Source organism: Oncorhynchus mykiss, unplaced genomic scaffold, assembly GCF_013265735.2.
Source record: "Oncorhynchus mykiss isolate Arlee unplaced genomic scaffold, USDA_OmykA_1.1 un_scaffold_85, whole genome shotgun sequence".
NCBI lineage: Eukaryota > Metazoa > Chordata > Actinopteri > Salmoniformes > Salmonidae > Oncorhynchus > Oncorhynchus mykiss.
In genome coordinates this window covers 1,247,069-1,264,777 of record NW_023493658.1, presented here as the reverse complement: position 1 = coordinate 1,264,777, position 17,709 = coordinate 1,247,069, and the positions used below count along the sequence as shown (strand labels likewise).

At 44.9% G+C, this 17,709-nt stretch overlaps 8 non-coding genes across 8 annotated transcripts; all 8 read right to left on the bottom strand.

Annotated features, from left to right (window-relative positions):
* Nucleotides 1–4,920: 4,920 nt before the first annotated feature.
* trnai-aau lies at nt 4,921–4,994 on the bottom strand. The gene has a single exon. It is a non-coding gene; the product is annotated as a tRNA-Ile (tRNA).
* A 1,128-nt stretch (nt 4,995–6,122) lies between these two features.
* trnai-aau lies at nt 6,123–6,196 on the bottom strand. The gene has a single exon. It is a non-coding gene; the product is annotated as a tRNA-Ile (tRNA).
* A 1,488-nt stretch (nt 6,197–7,684) lies between these two features.
* trnai-aau lies at nt 7,685–7,758 on the bottom strand. Its single transcript has one exon. It is a non-coding gene; the product is annotated as a tRNA-Ile (tRNA).
* A 1,390-nt stretch (nt 7,759–9,148) lies between these two features.
* Nucleotides 9,149–9,222, bottom strand: trnai-aau. Its single transcript has one exon. It is a non-coding gene; the product is annotated as a tRNA-Ile (tRNA).
* Nucleotides 9,223–10,570: 1,348 nt separating this feature from the next.
* trnai-aau lies at nt 10,571–10,644 on the bottom strand. The gene has a single exon. It is a non-coding gene; the product is annotated as a tRNA-Ile (tRNA).
* Nucleotides 10,645–11,994: 1,350 nt separating this feature from the next.
* Nucleotides 11,995–12,068, bottom strand: trnai-aau. Its single transcript has one exon. It is a non-coding gene; the product is annotated as a tRNA-Ile (tRNA).
* A 999-nt stretch (nt 12,069–13,067) lies between these two features.
* trnai-aau lies at nt 13,068–13,141 on the bottom strand. The gene has a single exon. It is a non-coding gene; the product is annotated as a tRNA-Ile (tRNA).
* A 2,327-nt stretch (nt 13,142–15,468) lies between these two features.
* On the bottom strand, nt 15,469–15,542 carry trnai-aau. Its single transcript has one exon. It is a non-coding gene; the product is annotated as a tRNA-Ile (tRNA).
* Nucleotides 15,543–17,709: the final 2,167 nt, after the last annotated feature.

The window sequence follows — 17,709 nt, the reverse complement described above, 5'->3', positions numbered from 1 at the left end:
CGCGACAATATCTAGGACTCTTAGTTCTACGCTTATTAGCAGCCCTCACAGTCTGCGTCCTATAACGGCAAAGTGCAGACCTGACCCTCTTCCAGGTGCGCTCGCAACGTTGGACAAAAGCCTGAGCGGAGGGGACGCTGGACTCGGCGAACTGAGATGAGAACAGCGGAGGCTGGTACCCGAGGCTACTCTGAAAAGGAGATAGCCCGGTCGCAGACGAAGGAAGCGAGTTGTGGGCGTATTCTGCCCAGGGGAGCTGTTCTGACCAAGACGCAGGGTTACGAAAAGAAAGACTGCGTAAGATGCGACCAATAGTCTGATTGGCCCGTTCTGCTTGACCGTTAGACTGGGGGTGAAAGCCGGAAGAGAGACTGACGGAAGCCCCAATCAAACGGCAAAACTCCCTCCAAAATTGAGACGTGAATTGCGGACCTCTGTCCGAAACGACGTCTGACGGAAGGCCATGAATTCTGAAAACATTCTCGATGATGATTTGTGCCGTCTCTTTAGCAGAAGGAAGCTTAGCAAGGGGAATGAAATGAGCCGCCTTAGAGAACCTATCGACAACCGTAAGAATAACAGTCTTCCCCGCTGACGAAGGCAGTCCGGTGACAAAATCTAAGGCGATGTGAGACCACGGTCGAGAGGGAATAGGAAGCGGCCTGAGACGGCCGGCAGGAGGAGAGTTACCGGACTTAGTCTGCGCGCAGACCGAACAAGCAGCCACGAAACGACGCGTGTCATGCTCCCGGGTGGGCCACCAAAAACGCTGGCGAATGGAAGCAAGCGTACCCCGAACGCCAGGGTGGCCGGCTAACTTGGCAGAGTGAGCCCACTGAAGAACGGCCAGACGAGTAGGAACGGGAACGAAAAGAAGGTTCCTAGGACAAGCGCGCGGCGACGGAGTGTGAGTGAGCGCTTGTTTTACCTGCCTCTCAATTCCCCAGACAGTCAACCCGACAACACGCCCCTCAGGGAGAATCCCCTCGGGGTCAGTGGAGGCTACTGAAGAACTGAAGAGACGAGACAAAGCATCAGGCTTGGTGTTCTTAGAGCCCGGACGATAAGAAATCACGAACTCGAAACGAGCGAAAAACAGCGCCCAACGCGCCTGACGCGCATTAAGACGTTTGGCAGAACGGATGTACTCAAGGTTCCTATGGTCAGTCCAAACGACAAAAGGAACGGTCGCCCCCTCCAACCACTGTCGCCATTCGCCTAGGGCTAACCGGATGGCGAGCAGTTCGCGGTTACCCACATCATAGTTACGTTCCGACGGCGACAGGCGATGAGAAAAATACGCGCATGGGTGGACCTTGTCGTCAGAGAGGGAGCGCTGAGAAAGGATGGCTCCCACGCCCACCTCTGACGCGTCAACCTCGACAACGAACTGTCTAGAGACGTCAGGTGTAACAAGGATAGGAGCGGATGTAAAACGATTCTTGAGGAGATCAAAAGCTCCCTGGGCGGAAACGGACCACTTAAAGCACGTCTTGACAGAAGTAAGGGCTGTGAGAGGAGCTGCCACCTGACCGAAATTACGGATGAAACGACGATAGAAGTTCGCGAAGCCGAGAAAGCGCTGCAGCTCGACGCGTGACTTAGGGACGGGCCAATCAATGACAGCTTGGACCTTAGCGGGATCCATCTTAATGTCTTCAGCGGAAATAACAGAACCGAGAAATGTGACGGAGGAGGCATGAAAAGTGCACTTCTCAGCCTTCACAAAAAGACAATTCTCTAAAAGGCGCTGGAGGACACGTCGAACGTGCTGAACATGAATCTGGAGTGACGGTGAAAAAATCAGGATATCGTCAAGGTAAACGAAAACAAAGATGTTCAGCATGTCTCTCAGGACATCATTGACTAATGCCTGAAAGACAGCTGGAGCGTTAGCGAGGCCGAAAGGAAGAACCCGGTATTCAAAGTGCCCTAACGGAGTGTTAAACGCCGTCTTCCACTCGTCCCCCTCCCTGATGCGCACGAGATGGTAAGCGTTACGAAGGTCCAACTTAGTGAAAAACCTGGCTCCCTGCAGGATCTCGAAGGCTGAAGACATAAGAGGAAGCGGATAACGATTCTTCACTGTTATGTCATTCAGCCCTCGATAATCTATGCAGGGGCGCAGAGACCCGTCCTTCTTCTTGACAAAAAAAACCCCCGCTCCGGCGGGAGAGGAGGAGGGGACTATGGTACCGGCGTCAAGAGCTACAGACAAATAATCTTCGAGAGCCTTACGTTCGGGAGCCGACAGAGAGTATAGTCTACCCCGGGGGGGGGTGGTTCCCGGAAGGAGATCAATACTACAATCATATGACCAGTGTGGAGGAAGAGAGGTGGCCCTGGACCGACTGAACACCGTGCGCAGATCGTGATATTCCTCCGGCACCCCTGTCAAATCACCAGGCTCCTCCTGTGAAGAAGAGACAGAGGAAACAGGAGGGATAGCAGACATTAAACATTTCACATGACAAGAGACGTTCCAGGAGAGGATAGAATTACTAGACCAATTAATGGAAGGATTATGACAAACTAGCCAGGGATGGCCCAAAACAACAGGTGTAAAAGGTGAACGAAAAATTAAAAAAGAAATGGTTTCATTATGATTACCAGAAACAGTGAGGGTTAAAGGTAGCGTCTCACGCTGAATCCTGGGGAGAGGACTACCATCCAGGGCGAACAAGGCCGTGGGCTCCTTTAACTGTCTGAGAGGAATGTCATGTTCCCGAGCCCAGGTCTCGTCCATAAAACAGCCCTCCGCCCCAGAGTCTATTAAGGCACTGCAGGAAGCTGACGAACCGGTCCAGCGTAGATGGACCGACAAGGTAGTGCAGGATCTTGAAGGAGAGACAGGAGTAGTAGCGCTCACCAGTAGCCCTCCGCTTACTGACGAGCTCTGGCCTTTTACTGGACATGAAGTGACAAAATGACCAGCGGAACCGCAATAGAGACAGAGGCGGTTGGTGATTCTCCGTTCCCTCTCCTTAGTCGAGATGCGGATACCTCCCAGCTGCATGGGCTCAGCACCCGAGCCGGCAGAGGAAGATGGTAGTGATGCGGAGAGGGGGGCGACGGAGAGCGCGAGCTCCTTTCCACGAGCTCGGTGACGAAGATCAACCCGTCGCTCAATGCGAATAGCGAGTTCAATCAAGGAATCCACGCTGGAAGGAACCTCCCGGGAGAGAATCTCATCCTTTACCTCTGCGCGGAGACCCTCCAGAAGACGAGCGAGCAAGGCCGGCTCGTTCCAGCCACTGGAGACAGCAAGAGTGCGAAACTCGATAGAGTAGTCTGTTATGGATCGATTGCCTTGACATAGGGAAGACAGGGCCCTGGAAGCCTCCTCCCCAAAAACAGATCGATCAAAAACCCGTATCATCTCCTCCTTAAAGTCCTGATACTGGTTAGTACACTCAGCCCTTGCCTCCCAGATTGCCGTGCCCCACTCACGAGCCCGTCCAATAAGGAGAGATATGACGTAGGCGACACGAGCAGTGCTCCTGGAGTAAGTGTTGGGCTGGAGAGAAAACACAATATCACACTGGGTGAGGAACGAGCGGCATTCAGTGGGCTCCCCAGAGTAACACGGCGGGTTATTGATTCTGGGCTCCGGAGATTCAAAAGCCCTGGAAGTGGCCGGTGGATCGAGGCGGAGATGGTGAACCTGTTCTGTGAGGTTGGAGACTTGGGTGGCCAGGGTCTCAACGGCATGTCGAGCAGCAGACACTTCCTGCTCGTGTCTGCCTAGCATCGCTCCCTGGATCCCGACGGCTGAGTGGAGAGGATCCGAAGTCGCTGGGTCCATTCTTGGTCGGATTCTTCTGTTACGGTGAGTGAATGAGGACCCAAAAGCGAACTAACTTAAACAGAGCTTCTTTAATAACCAAACATAGGTAGGCTCAGATAGACCGGCAGATTCCGACAGGACAGGACAAGGTTACAGCAAACATGACGATAGTCTGGCTCAGGCATGAAACACAACAAACAAGAATCCGACAAGGACAGGAACAGAAACAGAGAGAGATATAGGGACCTAATCAGAGGGAAAAAGGGAACAGGTGGGAAACGGGGTGAATGGGTAGTTAGAGGAGACAAGGAACAGCTGGGGGAAAGCGGGGGAGAAAAGGTAACCTAACAACGACCAGCAGAGGGAGACAGGGTGAAGGGAAAGGACAGAGACAAGACACAACATGACAGTACATGACAGAAAGACAGAAAGAGAGAGTAAGGAGTGGAGAAAGAGAGAGTAAGGAGTGGAGAAAGAGAGAGTAAGGAGTGGAGAAAGACAGAAAGAGAGAGTAAGGAGTGGAGAAAGACAGAAAGAGAGAGTAAGGAGTGGAGAAAGAGAGAGTAAGGAGAGGAGAAAGAGAGAGTAAGGAGTGGAGAAAGAGAGAGTAAGGAGTGGAGAAAGAGAGAGTAAGGAGTGGAGAAAGAGAGAGTAAGGAGAGGAGAAAGAGAGTAAGGAGTGGAGAAAGAGAGAGTAAGGAGTGGAGAAAGAGAGAGTAAGGAGTGGAGAAAGAGAGAGTAAGGAGTGGAGAAAGAGAGAGTAAGGAGTGGAGAAAGAGAGAGTAAGGAGTGGAGAAAGAGAGAGTAAGGAGTGGAGAAAGACAGAAAGAGAGAGTAAGGGGTGGAGTGTGTGTGTGTGTGTGTGTAAATAATGAATGAATCGAATGATTGATGGACCCGTCTATCTGTTTCTTCACCATTCTGTCTCTCTGTCTCTTAGTCCATGAAGTCCCTGTCCTCCTTCGTTCCTTGTATAATAAAAAACGAATGAAAACTCCTACAATTAAATGTCACTCCACAACAACAGAACAATCGACAATTCATACTACTAATTTAAAATGCAAGTTGTAAACCCCAATCAATAGAGTTATGAGACACTGTAGACATACACATCAAAGTAAAAAGACAAACTTCTGGCCAGTACGGGTATCGAACCCGCGACCTTCGCGTTATTAGCACGACGCTCTAACCAACTGAGCTAACCGGCCTCAGATAATGCTCAATATACGTATAAAGGTGGAAATAATTACCCCGTACCAAATAAGAGCTCAAGATATTCCATAACTAACCCATCACCTATTGAGAAATAAACATGGAGAAGAGCCCCCTAAGCAAGCTGATCCCGGAGCTCTGTTCACAAAGTGGAGAAAGAGAGAGTAAGGAGTGGAGAAAGACAGAAAGAGAGAGTAAGGAGTGGAGAAAGAGAGAGTAAGGAGTGGAGAAAGACAGAAAGAGAGAGTAAGGAGTGGAGAAAGAGAGAGTAAGGAGTGGAGAAAGAGAGAGTAAGGAGTGGAGAAAGACAGAAAGAGAGAGTAAGGAGTGGAGAAAGAGAGAGTAAGGAGTATAGAAAGACAGAAAGAGAGAGTAAGGAGTGGAGAAAGACAAAAAGAGAGAGTAAGGAGTGGAGAAAGAGAGAAAGAGAGAGTAAGGGGTGGAGAAAGAGAGAGTAAGGGGTGGAGAAAGAGAGAGTAAGGAGTGGAGAAAGACAGAAAGAGAGAGTAAGGAGTGGAGAAAGAGAGAGTAAGGAGTGGAGAAAGACAGAAAGAGAGAGTAAGGAGTGGAGAAAGAGAGAGTAAGGAGTAGAGAAAGACAGAAAGAGAGAGTAAGGAGAGGAGAAAGAGAGAGTAAGGAGTGGAGAAAGAGAGAGTAAGGAGTGGAGAAAGACAGAAAGAGAGAGTAAGGAGTGGAGAAAGAGAAAGTAAGGAGTGGAGAAAGAGAGAGTAAGGAGTGGAGAAAGAGAGAGTAAGGAGTGGAGAAAGAGAGAGTAAGGAGTGGAGAAAGAGAGAGTAAGGAGTGGAGAAAGACAGAAAGAGAGAGTAAGGGGTGGAGTGTGTGTGTGTGTGTGTGTAAATAATGAATGAATCGAATGATTGATGGACCCGTCTATCTGTTTCTTCACCATTCTGTCTCTCTGTCTCTTAGTCCATGAAGTCCCTGTCCTCCTTCGTTCCTTGTATAATAAAAAACGAATGAAAACTCCTACAATTAAATGTCACTCCAAAACAACAGAACAATTGACAATTCATACTACTAATTTAAAATGCAAGTTGTAAACCCCAATCAATAGAGTTATGAGACACTGTAGACATACACATCAAAGTAAAAAGACAAACTTCTGGCCAGTACGGGTATCGAACCCGTGACCTTCGCGTTATTAGCACGACGCTCTAACCAACTGAGCTAACCGGCCTCAGATAATGCTCAATATACGTATAAAGGTGGAAATAATTACCCCGTACCAAATAAGAGCTCAAGATATTCCATAACTAACCCATCACCTATTGAGAAATAAACATGGAGAAGAGCCCCCTAAGCAAGCTGATCCCGGAGCTCTGTTCACAAAGTTGAGAAAGTGAGAGTAAGGAGTGGAGAAAGACAGAAAGAGAGAGTAAGGAGTGGAGAAAGAGAGAGTAAGGAGTGGAGAAAGACAGAAAGAGAGAGTAAGGAGTGGAGAAAGAGAGAGTAAGGAGTGGAGAAAGAGAGAGTAAGGAGTGGAGAAAGACAGAAAGAGAGAGTAAGGAGTGGAGAAAGAGAGAGTAAGGAGTATAGAAAGACAGAAAGAGAGAATAAGGAGTGGAGAAAGACAAAAAGAGAGAGTAAGGAGTGGAGAAAGAGAGAAAGAGAGAGTAAGGGGTGGAGAAAGAGAAAGTAAGGAGTGGAGAAAGAGGGAGTAAGGAGTAGAGAAAGACAGAAAGAGAGAGTAAGGAGTGGAGAAAGAGAGAGTCATGAGTGGAGAAAGACAGAAAGAGAGAGTAAGGAGTGGAGAAAGAGAGAGTAAGGAGTAGAGAAAGACAGAAAGAGAGAGTAAGGAGAGGAGAAAGAGAGAGTAAGGAGTGGAGAAAGAGAGAGTAAGGAGTGGAGAAAGACAGAAAGAGAGAGTAAGGAGTGGAGAAAGAGAAAGTAAGGAGTGGAGAAAGACAGAAAGAGAGAGTAAGGAGTGGAGAAAGAGAGAGTAAGGAGTAGAGAAAGACAGAAAGAGAGAGTAAGGAGTGGAGAAAGAGAGAGTAAGGAGTGGAGAAAGAGAGAGTAAGGAGTGGAGAAAGACAGAAAGAGAGAGTAAGGAGTGGAGAAAGACAGAAAGAGAGAGTAAGGAGTGGAGAAAGAGAGAGTAAGGAGTGGAGAAAGAGAGAGTAAGGAGAGGAGAAAGAGAGAGTAAGGAGTGGAGAAAGAGAGAGTAAGGAGTGGAGAAAGAGAGAGTAAGGAGTGGAGAAAGAGAGAGTAAGGAGAGGAGAAAGAGAGTAAGGAGTGGAGAAAGAGAGAGTAAGGAGTGGAGAAAGAGAGAGTAAGGAGTGGAGAAAGAGAGAGTAAGGAGTGGAGAAAGAGAGAGTAAGGAGTGGAGAAAGAGAGAGTAAGGAGTGGAGAAAGACAGAAAGAGAGAGTAAGGGGTGGAGTGTGTGTGTGTGTGTGTGTAAATAATGAATGAATCGAATGATTGATGGACCCGTCTATCTGTTTCTTCACCATTCTGTCTCTCTGTCTCTTAGTCCATGAAGTCCCTGTCCTCCTTCGTTCCTTGTATAATAAAAAACGAATGAAAACTCCTACAATTAAATGTCACTCCACAACAACAGAACAATCGACAATTCATACTACTAATTTAAAATGCAAGTTGTAAACCCCAATCAATAGAGTTATGAGACACTGTAGACATACACATCAAAGTAAAAAGACAAACTTCTGGCCAGTACGGGTATCGAACCCGCGACCTTCGCGTTATTAGCACGACGCTCTAACCAACTGAGCTAACCGGCCTCAGATAATGCTCAATATACGTATAAAGGTGGAAATAATTACCCCGTACCAAATAAGAGCTCAAGATATTCCATAACTAACCCATCACCTATTGAGAAATAAACATGGAGAAGAGCCCCCTAAGCAGGCTGATCCCGGAGCTCTGTTCACAAAGTGGAGAAAGAGAGAGTAAGGAGTGGAGAAAGACAGAAAGAGAGAGTAAGGAGTGGAGAAAGAGAGAGTAAGGAGTGGAGAAAGACAGAAAGAGAGAGTAAGGAGTGGAGAAAGAGAGAGTAAGGAGTGGAGAAAGAGAGAGTAAGGAGTGGAGAAAGACAGAAAGAGAGAGTAAGGAGTGGAGAAAGAGAGAGTAAGGAGTATAGAAAGACAGAAAGAGAGAGTAAGGAGTGGAGAAAGACAAAAAGAGAGAGTAAGGAGTGGAGAAAGAGAGAAAGAGAGAGTAAGGGGTGGAGAAAGAGAGAGTAAGGGGTGGAGAAAGAGAGAGTAAGGAGTGGAGAAAGACAGAAAGAGAGAGTAAGGAGTGGAGAAAGAGAGAGTAAGGAGTGGAGAAAGACAGAAAGAGAGAGTAAGGAGTGGAGAAAGAGAGAGTAAGGAGTAGAGAAAGACAGAAAGAGAGAGTAAGGAGAGGAGAAAGAGAGAGTAAGGAGTGGAGAAAGAGAGAGTAAGGAGTGGAGAAAGACAGAAAGAGAGAGTAAGGAGTGGAGAAAGAGAGAGTAAGGAGAGGAGAAAGAGAGTAAGGAGTGGAGAAAGAGAGAGTAAGGAGTGGAGAAAGAGAGAGTAAGGAGTGGAGAAAGAGAGAGTAAGGAGTGGAGAAAGAGAAAGAGAGAGTAAGGAGTGGAGAAAGAGAGAGTAAGGAGTAGAGAAAGACAGAAAGAGAGAGTAAGGAGAGGAGAAAGAGAGAGTAAGGAGTGGAGAAAGAGAGAGTAAGGAGTGGAGAAAGACAGAAAGAGAGAGTAAGGAGTGGAGAAAGAGAAAGTAAGGAGTGGAGAAAGAGAGAGTAAGGAGTGGAGAAAGAGAGAGTAAGGAGTGGAGAAAGAGAGAGTAAGGAGTGGAGAAAGAGAGAGTAAGGAGTGGAGAAAGACAGAAAGAGAGAGTAAGGGGTGGAGTGTGTGTGTGTGTGTGTGTAAATAAAGAATGAATCGAATGATTGATGGACCCGTCTATCTGTTTCTTCACCATTCTGTCTCTCTGTCTCTTAGTCCATGAAGTCCCTGTCCTCCTTCGTTCCTTGTATAATAAAAAACGAATGAAAACTCCTACAATTAAATGTCACTCCACAACAACAGAACAATCGACAATTCATACTACTAATTTAAAATGCAAGTTGTAAACCCCAATCAATAGAGTTATGAGACACTGTAGACATACACATCAAAGTAAAAACACAAACTTCTGGCCAGTACGGGTATCGAACCCGCGACCTTCGCGTTATTAGCACGACGCTCTAACCAACTGAGCTAACCGGCCTCAGATAATGCTCAATATACGTATAAAGGTGGAAATAATTACCCCGTACCAAATAAGAGCTCAAGATATTCCATAACTAACCCATCAACTATTGAGAAATAAACATGGAGAAGAGCACCCTAAGCAAGCTGATCCCGGAGCTCTGTTCACAAAGTGGAGAAAGAGAGAGTAAGGAGTGGAGAAAGACAGAAAGAGAGAGTAAGGAGTGGAGAAAGAGAGAGTAAGGAGTGGAGAAAGACAGAAAGAGAGAGTAAGGAGTGGAGAAAGAGAGAGTAAGGAGTGGAGAAAGAGGGAGTAAGGAGTAGAGAAAGACAGAAAGAGAGAGTAAGGAGTGGAGAAAGAGAGAGTAATGAGTGGAGAAAGACAGAAAGACAGAGTAAGGAGTGGAGAAAGAGAGAGTAAGGAGTGGAGAAAGACAGAAAGAGAGAGTAAGGAGTGGAGAAAGAGAGAGTAAGGAGTGGAGAAAGAGAGAGTAAGGAGTGGAGAAAGACAGAAAGAGAGAGTAAGGAGTGGAGAAAGAGAAAGTAAGGAGTGGAGAAAGACAGAAAGAGAGAGTAAGGAGTGGAGAAAGAGAGAGTAAGGAGTAGAGAAAGACAGAAAGAGAGAGTAAGGAGTGGAGAAAGAGAGAGTAAGGAGTGGAGAAAGAGAGAGTAAGGAGTGGAGAAAGACAGAAAGAGAGAGTAAGGAGTGGAGAAAGACAGAAAGAGAGAGTAAGGAGTGGAGAAAGAGAGAGTAAGGAGTGGAGAAAGAGAGAGTAAGGAGAGGAGAAAGAGAGAGTAAGGAGTGGAGAAAGAGAGAGTAAGGAGTGGAGAAAGAGAGAGTAAGGAGTGGAGAAAGAGAGAGTAAGGAGAGGAGAAAGAGAGAGTAAGGAGTGGAGAAAGAGAGAGTAAGGAGTGGAGAAAGAGAGAGTAAGGAGTGGAGAAAGAGAGAGTAAGGAGTGGAGAAAGAGAGAGTAAGGAGTGGAGAAAGAGAGAGTAAGGAGTGGAGAAAGAGAGAGTAAGGAGTGAAGAAAGAGAGAGTAAGGAGTGGAGAAAGACAGAAAGAGAGAGTAAGGGGTGGAGTGTGTCTGTGTGTGTGTGTAAATAATGAATGAATCGAATGATTGATGGACCCGTCTATCTGTTTCTTCACCATTCTGTCTCTCTGTCTCTTAGTCCATGAAGTCCCTGTCCTCCTTCGTTCCTTGTATAATAAAAAACGAATGAAAACTCCTACAATTAAATGTCACTCCACAACAACAGAACAATCGACAATTCATACTACTAATTTAAAATGCAAGTTGTAAACCCCAATCAATAGAGTTATGAGACACTGTAGACATACACATCAAAGTAAAAAGACAAACTTCTGGCCAGTACGGGTATCGAACCCGCGACCTTCGCGTTATTAGCACGACGCTCTAACCAACTGAGCTAACCGGCCTCAGATAATGCTCAATATACGTATAAAGGTGGAAATAATTACCCCGTACCAAATAAGAGCTCAAGATATTCCATAACTAACCCATCAACTATTGAGAAATAAACATGGAGAAGAGCCCCCTAAGCAAGCTGATCCCGGAGCTCTGTTCACAAAGTGGAGAAAGAGAGAGTAAGGAGTGGAGAAAGACAGAAAGAGAGAGTAAGGAGTGGAGAAAGAGAGAGTAAGGAGTGGAGAAAGACAGAAAGAGAGAGTAAGGAGTGGAGAAAGAGAGAGTAAGGAGTGGAGAAAGAGGGAGTAAGGAGTAGAGAAAGACAGAAAGAGAGAGTAAGGAGTGGAGAAAGAGAGAGTAATGAGTGGAGAAAGACAGAAAGACAGAGTAAGGAGTGGAGAAAGAGAGAGTAAGGAGTGGAGAAAGACAGAAAGAGAGAGTAAGGAGTGGAGAAAGAGAGAGTAAGGAGTGGAGAAAGAGAGAGTAAGGAGTGGAGAAAGAAAGAAAGAGAGAGTAAGGAGTGGAGAAAGAGAAAGTAAGGAGTGGAGAAAGACAGAAAGAGAGAGTAAGGAGTGGAGAAAGAGAGAGTAAGGAGTAGAGAAAGACAGAAAGAGAGAGTAAGGAGTGGAGAAAGAGAGAGTAAGGAGTGGAGAAAGAGAGAGTAAGGAGTGGAGAAAGACAGAAAGAGAGAGTAAGGAGTGGAGAAAGACAGAAAGAGAGAGTAAGGAGTGGAGAAAGAGAGAGTAAGGAGTGGAGAAAGAGAGAGTAAGGAGAGGAGAAAGAGAGAGTAAGGAGTGGAGAAAGAGAGAGTAAGGAGTGGAGAAAGAGAGAGTAAGGAGTGGAGAAAGAGAGAGTAAGGAGAGGAGAAAGAGAGAGTAAGGAGTGGAGAAAGAGAGAGTAAGGAGTGGAGAAAGAGAGAGTAAGGAGTGGAGAAAGAGAGAGTAAGGAGTGGAGAAAGAGAGAGTAAGGAGTGGAGAAAGAGAGAGTAAGGAGTGGAGAAAGAGAGAGTAAGGAGTGAAGAAAGAGAGAGTAAGGAGTGGAGAAAGACAGAAAGAGAGAGTAAGGGGTGGAGTGTGTGTGTGTGTGTGTGTGTAAATAATGAATGAATCGAATGATTGATGGACCCGTCTATCTGTTTCTTCACCATTCTGTCTCTCTGTCTCTTAGTCCATGAAGTCCCTGTCCTCCTTCGTTCCTTGTATAATAAAAAACGAATGAAAACTCCTACAATTAAATGTCACTCCACAACAACAGAACAATCGACAATTCATACTACTAATTTAAAATGCAAGTTGTAAACCCCAATCAATAGAGTTATGAGACACTGTAGACATACACATCAAAGTAAAAACACAAACTTCTGGCCAGTACGGGTATCGAACCCGCGACCTTCGCGTTATTAGCACGACGCTCTAACCAACTGAGCTAACCGGCCTCAGATAATGCTCAATATACGTATAAAGGTGGAAATAATTACCCCGTACCAAATAAGAGCTCAAGATATTCCATAACTAACCCATCAACTATTGAGAAATAAACATGGAGAAGAGCCCCCTAAGCAAGCTGATCCCGGAGCTCTGTTCACAAAGTGGAGAAAGAGAGAGTAAGGAGTGGAGAAAGACAGAAAGAGAGAGTAAGGAGTGGAGAAAGAGAGAGTAAGGAGTGGAGAAAGACAGAAAGAGAGAGTAAGGAGTGGAGAAAGAGAGTAAGGAGTGGAGAAAGAGAGAGTAAGGAGAGGAGAAAGAGAGAGTAAGGAGTGGAGAAAGAGAGAGTAGGGAGTGGAGAAAGAGAGAGTAAGGAGTGGAGAAAGAGAGAGTAAGGAGTGGAGAAAGAGAGAGTAAGGAGTTGAGAAAGAGAGAGTAAGGAGTGGAGAAAGACAGAAAGAGAGAGTAAGGAGTGGAGAAAGAGAGAAAGAGAGAGTAAGGAGTGGAGAAAGAGAGAGTAAGGAGTGGAGAAAGAGAGAGTAAGGAGTGGAGAATGACAGAAAGAGAGAGTAAGGAGTGGAGAAAGAGAGAGTAAGGAGTGGAGAATGAGGGTGCAGCTGTCTGCAGGCTCTTTACCTCTCTGTACTTCTCTAGTTAATGTGTGACCAAGTGAGCATGGGGAAATTTAGGTGTGTGTGTGTGTGTGTGTGTGTGTGTGTGTGTGTGAATATTGAATGAATCAAATGATTGATGGACCCATATATCTGTTTCTTCACCATTCTGTCTCTCTGTCTCTTAGTCCATGAAGTCCCTGTCCTCCTTCCTTCCTTGGATGATAAAAGACGAATGAAAACTCCTACTATGACAAAAAAGAACTCCTACAATAAAATATCACTCCACAATAACAATCGACAATTCATACTACTAATTTAAAACGCATATGGTAGAACCCAATCAATAGAGTTATGAGACACTGTAGACATTCATAGTAAAATTTTAAAAAATCCTGCTGGCCAGTACGGGTATCGAACCCGCGACCTTCGCGTTATTAGCACGACGCTCTAACCAACTGAGCTAACCGGCCTCAGATAACGCTTAATTTACGGATAAAGGTAGAAATAACTACACCGTACCAAATAAGAGCTCAAGACATTCTATAACAAATCCATCACCTATTGAGAAATAAACATGGAGAAAAGCCCCCTAAGCAAGCTGGTCCAGGATCTCTGTTCACAAACACACCCCACAGGGCTCCAGGACAGCAACACAATGATGTGTGTGGATGAAGGTCTTAATTTGACATTGGGAAAAACACGAGATGAACTGCTACAAACAAAGACCCGCTAAAGCTAAAGAACACTCCGTAATGTTCACAACGACATAAACTTTGAACTCGCGAAAAGTGGGAGATGCGTTCAAGAAACACTGGCACATTTTATCATCGGACCCATTTTTTCCGGCTGAATTTACAAATCCACCACTTATTGTGTATAGAAGAAGTCGCAATATACGCGATAAATTGGTCCATGCCAACTGCCAATCACAAAAGAAAACCAGCCAGGCTCTTTTACGCCCTCTTCCACATGGTAGCTATAAATGCAGAGGAGGCGCACAGTGCAACAACATGATGAAGTGTGAATATCTCTGCCACCCCACACACAGGAAAACGATCCCAAATAAATGACATTATTACGTGTTCCACCACCCATGTTATCTACATTATTAAATGTCCATGTGGGCTCTGCTATGTCGGTAAAACCTCTCGCCCTCTCAAACAGAGAATCAGACAACATTAAAGTTAAACCAGGAGAAACGACAGGGATGATCCAGTCGCAGTACATTTCAATGACCTGAAGCATGATATTTCTACCTTTAGATTTTGTGGCATAGAGAAAGTTAAGATATCAGACAGGGGAGGTGATATAAATAATACTCCGAGTTAAAGGAAATGTTTGGGGATTTTCACCCTCCAGACATTATTTCCTAAAGGTCGTAATGATGAAATGCCTGTGTATGTTATGTCGTGAATTTGAACGTGAATTATGCTCCTATTTAAGATCACTGACGTTTTTCGTACGATGTACCCAATGATTAATGAAGACTTGCTCGGTAGGTCTATATGTCCTCATTGTGGTTTTACAGACGTGTTTAATACGTCTTATTTACACACTTTATTTCAATATTTATGAAATGTATGTTGTATTTGGTAGCACGTATTAGTATTTCCTTCGCCTCCAACCCCTGTCGATGCGTGGAACGGATGTGGGCGGGGCTAGGTCTACACAAGGGTGTTAATTTAAATGTTTAAAAACTCACGAAAGCCATGAGATCGATAAGTAAAGCTTATTAAAGATCAATGATACTATCCTTCCTTTTCCCTGGAACTTCTTTGACTGTAATATTTACTGTAAAGTTGAATTGTTTAATTCCCTTGTGTATATTATCTACCTCACTTGCTTTGGCAATGTTAACATATGTTTCCCATGCCAATAAAGCCCCTTGAATTGAAATTGAATTGAGAGAGAGACAGAAAGAAAGAGAGAGAAAGAAACAGTGAAAGACAGAGAAAGATAGTAAGGAGTGGAGAAAGACAGAAAGAGAGAGTAAGGAGTGGAGAAAGACAGAAAGAGAGAGTAAGGAGTGGAGAAAGACAGAAAGAGAGAGTAAGGAGTGGAGAAAGAGAGAGTAAGGAGTAGAGAAAGACAGAAAGAGAGAGTAAGGAGTGGAGAAAGAGAGAGTAAGGAGTGGAGAAAGAGAGAGTAAGGAGTGGAGAAAGACAGAAAGAGAGAGTAAGGAGTGGAGAAAGACAGAAAGAGAGAGTAAGGAGTGGAGAAAGAGAGAGTAAGGAGTGGAGAAAGAGAGAGTAAGGAGAGGAGAAAGAGAGAATAAGGAGTGGAGAAAGAGAGAGTAAGGAGTGGAGAAAGAGAGAGTAAGGAGTGGAGAAAGAGAGAGTAAGGAGAGGAGAAAGAGAGAGTAAGGAGTGGAGAAAGAGAGAGTAAGGAGTGGAGAAAGAGAGAGTAAGGAGTGGAGAAAGAGAGAGTAAGGAGTGGAGAAAGAGAGAGTAAGGAGTGGAGAAAGAGAGAGTAAGGAGTGGAGAAAGACAGAAAGAGAGAGTAAGGGGTGGAGTGTGTGTGTGTGTGTGTAAATAATGAATGAATCGAATGATTGATGGACCCGTCTATCTGTTTCTTCACCATTCTGTCTCTCTGTATCTTAGTCCATGAAGTCCCTGTCCTCCTTCGTTCCTTGTATAATAAAAAACGAATGAAAACTCCTACAATTAAATGTCACTCCAAAACAACAGAACAATCGACAATTCATACTACTAATTTAAAATGCAAGTTGTAAACCCCAATCAATAGAGTTATGAGACACTGTAGACATACACATCAAAGTAAAAAGACAAACTTCTGGCCAGTACGGGTATCGAACCCGCGACCTTCGCGTTATTAGCACGACGCTCTAACCAACTGAGCTAACCGGCCTCAGATAATGCTCAATATACGTATAAAGGTGGAAATAATTACCCCGTACCAAATAAGAGCTCAAGATATTCCATAACTAACCCATCACCTATTGAGAAATAAACATGGAGAAGAGCCCCCTAAGCAAGCTGATCCCGGAGCTCTGTTCACAAAGTTGAGAAAGAGAGAGTAAGGAGTGGAGAAAGACAGAAAGAGAGAGTAAGGAGTGGAGAAAGAGAGAGTAAGGAGTGGAGAAAGACAGAAAGAGAGAGTAAGGAGTGGAGAAAGAGAGAGTAAGGAGTGGAGAAAGAGAGAGTAAGGAGTGGAGAAAGACAGAAAGAGAGAGTAAGGAGTGGAGAAAGAGAGAGTAAGGAGTATAGAAAGACAGAAAGAGAGAGTAAGGAGTGGAGAAAGACAAAAAGAGAGAGTAAGGAGTGGAGAAAGAGAGAAAGAGAGAGTAAGGGGTGGAGAAAGAGAAAGTAAGGAGTGGAGAAAGAGGGAGTAAGGAGTAGAGAAAGACAGAAAGAGAGAGTAAGGAGTGGAGAAAGAGAGAGTAATGAGTGGAGAAAGACAGAAAGACAGAGTAAGGAGTGGAGAAAGAGAGAGTAAGGAGTAGAGAAAGACAGAAAGAGAGAGTAAGGAGAGGAGAAAGAGAGAGTAAGGAGTGGAGAAAGAGAGAGTAAGGAGTGGAGAAAGACAGAAAGAGAGAGTAAGGAGTGGAGAAAGAGAAAGTAAGGAGTGGAGAAAGACAGAAAGAGAGAGTAAGGAGTGGAGAAAGAGAGAGTAAGGAGTAGAGAAAGACAGAAAGAGAGAGTAAGGAGTGGAGAAAGAGAGAGTAAGGAGTGGAGAAAGAGAGAGTAAGGAGTGGAGAAAGACAGAAAGAGAGAGTAAGGAGTGGAGAAAGACAGAAAGAGAGAGTAAGGAGTGGAGAAAGAGAGAGTAAGGAGTGGAGAAAGAGAGAGTAAGGAGAGGAGAAAGAGAGAGTAAGGAGTGGAGAAAGAGAGAGTAAGGAGTGGAGAAAGAGAGAGTAAGGAGTGGAGAAAGAGAGAGTAAGGAGAGGAGAAAGAGAGTAAGGAGTGGAGAAAGAGAGAGTAAGGAGTGGAGAAAGAGAGAGTAAGGAGTGGAGAAAGAGAGAGTAAGGAGTGGAGAAAGAGAGAGTAAGGAGTGGAGAAAGAGAGAGTAAGGAGTGGAGAAAGAGAGAGTAAGGAGTGGAGAAAGACAGAAAGAGAGAGTAAGGGGTGGAGTGTGTGTGTGTGTGTGTGTAAATAATGAATGAATCGAATGATTGATGGACCCGTCTATCTGTTTCTTCACCATTCTGTCTCTCTGTCTCTTAGTCCATGAAGTCCCTGTCCTCCTTCGTTCCTTGTATAATAAAAAACGAATGAAAACTCCTACAATTAAATGTCACTCCACAACAACAGAACAATCGACAATTCATACTACTAATTTAAAATGCAAGTTGTAAACCCCAATCAATAGAGTTATGAGACACTGTAGACATACACATCAAAGTAAAAAGACAAACTTCTGGCCAGTACAGGTATCGAACCCGCGACCTTCGCGTTATTAGCACAACGCTGTAACCAACTGAGCTAACCGGCCTCAGATAATGCTCAGTATACGTATAAAGGTGGAAATAATTACCCCGTACCAAATAAGAGCTCAAGATATTCCATAACTAACCCATCACCTATTGAGAAATAAACATGGAGAAGAGCCCCCTAAGCAAGCTGATCCCGGAGCTCTGTTCACAAAGTGGAGAAAGAGAGAGTAAGGAGTGGAGAAAGACAGAAAGACAGAGTAAGGAGTGGAGAAAGAGAGAGTAAGGAGTAGAGAAAGACAGAAAGAGAGAGTAAGGAGTGGAGAAAGAGAGAGTAAGGAGTGGAGAAAGAGAGAGTAAGGAGTGGAGAAAGACAGAAAGAGAGAGTAAGGAGTGGAGAAAGAGAAAGTAAGGAGTGGAGAAAGACAGAAAGAGAGAGTAAGGAGTGGAGAAAGAGAGAGTAAGGAGTAGAGAAAGACAGAAAGAGAGAGTAAGGAGTGGAGAAAGAGAGAGTAAGGAGTGGAGAAAGACAGAAAGAGAGAGTAAGGAGTGGAGAAAGAGAGAGTAAGGAGTGGAGAAAGAGAGAGTAAGGAGAGGAGAAAGAGAGAATAAGGAGTGGAGAAAGAGAGAGTAAGGAGTGGAGAA